Source organism: Geospiza fortis, unplaced genomic scaffold (assembly GCF_000277835.1).
Source record: "Geospiza fortis unplaced genomic scaffold, GeoFor_1.0 scaffold330, whole genome shotgun sequence".
In the NCBI taxonomy this organism is placed as follows: Eukaryota; Metazoa; Chordata; class Aves; order Passeriformes; family Thraupidae; genus Geospiza; species Geospiza fortis.
Window position 1 is genome coordinate 2,480,552 of NW_005054400.1, and position 5,030 is coordinate 2,485,581.

General features: G+C 50.9%; 1 protein-coding gene across 1 annotated transcript in view; it reads right to left on the minus strand.

Annotated features, from left to right (window-relative positions):
* SV2B (synaptic vesicle glycoprotein 2B) overlaps positions 1-629 on the minus strand; it is a 60,634-nt gene extending 60,005 nt beyond the window's left edge. The window contains exon 1 of the mRNA XM_005426050.2: positions 502-629. The gene's annotated coding sequence lies outside the window, so the exon portion shown is untranslated. The remainder of the gene's footprint in view (positions 1-501) is intronic.
* Between the last annotated feature and the right edge of the window lie 4,401 nt (positions 630-5,030).

Sequence of the window (5,030 nt, forward strand, 5' to 3'; positions counted from 1 at the left end):
CCACCCCCTGCACCCCCCACCGATCCATCCCAACTCAGCCCCTGCATCTCCTTCCGATCCATCCCAACTCAGCCCCCTCATCTCCCACCGATCCATCCCAACTCAGCCCCTGCATCTCCCTCCGATCCATCTCAACTCAGCCCCTGCAGCTCCCACCGATCCATCCCAACTCAGCCCCTGCATCTCCCTCCGATCCATCCCAACTCAGCCACCCACTCCGCGCCCTTGCGCATCTTCCTTTTCACCTTCTGTTTTAGTTTCTTCTCCCTGCCCCGGGCTGCCAGCTGTCCCCGTGTTCCGTGGGGCAGAGGGAGCGCCTGGTCCTTACCTGGCGCGGCCCCGGGGCGCTGCGGGCGGTGCGGGGTGCGGCGCAGCGCGGCTCTGCGCTCGCATCTCCTCTAGCACTGATGCAGTCCTGCCGGGCGCCGCATGCCAATGATGCAGCCCCGGGGATCCCAGCCCAGGAGCCCCAGCGATGGGAGGGAGCCCAGCGTGTCCTACCTGCTTCCCTGCGGTCCCCAGCCCGGCTGCGGAGCGAGAGGAGGCAGCGGAGAGAGCGAGGAGCTGCACAGCAGGCAGGGAGAGAGAGGCAATGCTTGTGTAATTTCATCACGGTAATAAAATCCAGCCCAGAGTCTAAGTGTTGCAGCTCTCTAGCAGAGTTCTTCATTACATGAGGGATTTTTTTTTTTGTTTTTTTGTGTAATTGCTGACATGCAGGAATGTTTCTAGCTGGAAGCAGAGGGGAATCCCAGCATGACTGAGCATCCTTCATCTCTCCACTTCATATATTATTAGACCATTGCTACGTTTGAGACCCCTCTCCCCGGGATGGCTAGGGAAGGGGCATGTTTCAGACAAAATCCTGGGAAAAGCCTGTTCTGTTTAAAATTCCCTTATGTTTATAATTTGCGAGCTCATTGCCAGAAGAGTAGCAGGAAATATCCAACTGTCCATGCAATTTGGTGCTGGAAAGAGACCATGTGGACACAGCAGCATGGAACACAGTCTGCCCTGGAAATCCATCCCCGCCATTCTGTGTTATTAAAAGAGATAAGCAGTAACATGAGGAGCTGTCTTACTGAGGAGCAAAGCATGCAGCTCCTAAGAAAACCTTCCCAGTGCACATGGGGGGCATGTCCACACCCAGCAACATCTGTCCATGCAGAGGCGCCCAAATTAGTCCAGATAATGAGAGCAATATTTTCACTGACAGATTTTCATTGCTGTTTCTCCTAACCTAAAACTGAAGAGCAGCATGGATCCACAGGCTTTTCAGAAACTAAACAGGGGCAGATTTACAGGGCAGCATGAATTCCTTGTACTTGAGCAGAGAAGTGGGAGTGAAACCCCAGTCAGCCACCCTGCCTCTGTCAGCAGGTGACATCTGGAAAGCCACTTTCCCACTCTGTGCCTCAGTTTCCCCACCTGTAAGCCAGCACTGGCACTACTGGCCCCTCCAGGCTGTATAGGCACTAGAGACTGTCACTCCTTTGCCTGTTTCCAGGGTTCCTCCAGACACATATTCCACCTTTCCTCCCTGGCCTGTATGTTACTGCACCCCCTCTGCTCACCTGATCTGAATCTCCAGCTCAGCTGTGCTTGTACTAACTGACAGCATTCCAAATGGGGCCTGTAAATTCTCTGTTTATCTGATGGCTTGCTGATACAGTTCCTGTGACTGCACTGGTGGCATCACTTCCATAAGGAAAAAGCAGTAGGTGATTAATTCAGACCTTTTTTTTTTTTACACCCACTCATAAAAATTGGAACTCGAATCTGAGGTTCAGCTTTATTCTCCCTTGCACAGTACATTAGCTTAATTGCATTTTGTGTTTGCTACAGCACACCAATCACTTTGATGTGGGAGCACTTCAGAAGTCAAATTATTACCAGAACTCCTGCACATTACAGGCCAAGTATCAAGGCCTTGGCAAAGCTAAAAAGAGCCAGTCTATCACTATGCCACTGAGCACTGCTTGCTTGCCTGTCACTGCTTCTCTGAGTCCTCCAGCTCATTAATAGTTCAAATTCCTCTAATCACAGGAGCTCTGTTTGCAGGTGTCAGATCCGTGCCTGGGTCATGCTTAGGAAGGAAAAGGCTGGGGCAGTCCTGGAAAGGGCTTGGGGCAGTTCCAGCTCCATCCCAGGGGTTGTTGGAGGAAGGCTGCTCTGCCTCATGTCCCCTTCCACTTGCAGGAGGGATTGGAAGAGAGGAGAGACATGGCAGGGACACTGGGGGCTTGTCTCCATTCTCTTGCATCTTCCTACGCTTTCCCATGCAGCAGAGATCTAATTCAGGTAAACTTGTATTAAACCTCACTGCAGAATGAACAGAGAGGGAGGCAATAAAGCCTGGAGGTGTTCTCTCCTAATGCATTGTGATTATCAGAGTTTCTAATTACCTCTGCACCCTCCTGTGCTCCCTCTGTTAATCACTGCTGCCCGTATCCAGGTACCTCAGCCAGACTGAGCCATTTTCCCTGGTGCCATATGGTGCCAGCAGGGACCCTCGTGGGCTGCCTGACATCCAAGGCAGCAGGATGGGGAGGCCTCACATCTTTCTGTTCAAGAGAGCACATTAATGAAATCTGCAGCAATCCGACTGTCTCAGAGCCGCCAGGAGCAAACGGAAAACACAGCAGAGCTGCAATGAATAAGTGCCTGGCATGGAGATGGAAAAAATTATACAAGCTCTTATATCCCAGGGAAATAGAGGACTGTGCAAAGGCTGATCATGAAGGTGTATTAAGCAACACAACTACACAGGCAAAGAGAGCTTGATCTAACCCCATAAACTCACTGAGCACAGTGGAAAGCTCACAGATCTACTGTAAGCAGGGTGGGATGGAAGATCTGGCCAATCCATGTGCCCCACAGTCAAAATAAAGCCATTTTCCTCTTTTATCCCACCTCAGCAGTTTCTCTTTTGCCTCCTTGCATGAAGCAGACACCAGGGACCCTTGCAGTGAGGTGCAGAGCTGGGCAAAGCAGGGTACCCTCCTTCAGCAGTGCTCAGATGCTGTGGGGAAGGTGTACAAAGCAAAACGAGATGTCAAGTGGTGAAGGAACAGCCTCTGGGATGGCTCACAGGCTTTGGGGTGAAAGGAAGGTAATTAGAGGGAAAGCAGGACTCTAAAAATACACAAACAATGCATATTTCATGGCTCTGCCAGAGCCAGGCTTACATGCCTGGCATTTACTGTGAGAGGCACTTGGTACACGGGGTGCTGTGTGACCAGGCGAGGGTCACTCAGGGCTTTTAGGGTGGTTTTCAGGGCTCCCTCTACACACAGACACTCACACAGGTGTGGGGGGCACACACAGCACTCACACACACACTGTGTCCCCCTGAGCCCTCCCGCACTGTCTGCATGAGGAGCCCCAGCTGACCTGTCCTTGGAGGTGTCCATGTCCTAGCAGGAGCCAGGAGGGATCAGCTTTAACGTCTCTCACGGGTTAAACAAGTCTGAGGGGTGAGGATTTGAGGCTGGCTGGGCGGTGCCACCTCTCAAGGTGTGCAGGGACTGCAGGCTGGTGGCTGCTGCTCCCTGCTGGTGACAGCTGGCCAGCCAGAAACAGCCCTCACCTCCCCTCCCTCCACCACTTCTGCTAATGAAATTTGCTTACAAAAGCCAGAATCTGGCCTTGATAGAAGGGAAAGTGCAATATTTGATTGCACCTTCAATTACACCTGATAAGCACGATTAGTAACGCAGATAGCAAATACAATGTAAAGAGCTATACAGGTATTAAGTGTAATTATTGGTATTGCTGCCTGATTGCTGGCAGATATAGATAAAATGCATAGGGAATCAATCTGGATATCAAAAAAAATAGCTGTCAGTCCTCTGTGCTGTGGGTTTGCTGTGAAGGGATTGTGTTGGCAAGACCCAAAAACAAATTAGGAGGAGAGAGCACAGGGCAAAGGGCCAGAGCCACACCATGCCACACTGCCAGAAAGGGACATTGCTGCTGCCTGGTCTGGGGGAAAAGTCAGCTTGGAGTGGGGAAAAAAGAGTTTGACACTGAATACACTGCAATGTGAAACCTGCAGAGGTCAGGGTTTGGGGCTGTGAAAGGTCTCCATGCCCCCAGTTCAGGTGGGGCGTGTGGATATTCACACACAGCCCCCACTGGCTGGGCCCTGCTGCTCAGTGCTGCTCAGGAGCACAGCCCCTGGCTGGCTGCTCTCACTCCAGCCCTGCCACCCACCTTGTCACCAATGAGCTGCATAAAAGGAGAGATCAACTACTGAATGTAGGAGAAATGGGGGGAAACACCTCAATGCATTTCATATTTTCCTCCAAAATTCTGAGCTTTTCTAATCAAGGTTCTGTTTCCACGAAGCATAATTGTACCTTTTTTTCCTTAAATTAGCCTGTTACTTTCTGCTTGACAGGAGCTCCTGATTATCATGGCAACCCAAATGGTTGCACAGCTCCTGGAAGACCAGGAAACCCCAGCACCAACTGTGCTTCTGAATGCTGCCTCTACTGCCTTCTCAGAGAGGTGGTTCAGGCTGCAAAACACAACCTGCATTTGTGCCCTCCAAGCCAAAGGGGCTCCTGAACTATCTAAAACCCACATGACACCACTGATGCTGAGATTTCAGGGCAAAAGTGCAGTCACTGTGGTGATATCACCTTACCTGAGCTGGAAAGCTGAGCTGGAGAGGCTGCACCACACCAGAAAAATAAGAAATTTACATCATGGTAAACACTTTGCTGAAAACTATTTGTGGCATAAAAACTTCAGTTTTCCAAAGAGCCACTGCTCTTAAAAGGTGTCACTGGTGTGTGCTGTGCCAGGCCAGGGGATGTGATGTCAGCTGCCATCCACCAGCAGCATCGTGGCCTGTGAGTGGTTCAATGTCTCTAATCCAGCAGAAACCATTCTGTAAAACAGTCCTGAGTGAGAAAGAAATCCAAGGGAACTTTGGCAGGTCTAGGTGTGAGGGCTAATGAGCACAGCAGGACCCATGCTGACAACACTGGACCAAATATATTACCTAAGAGCTGTATCCTCCA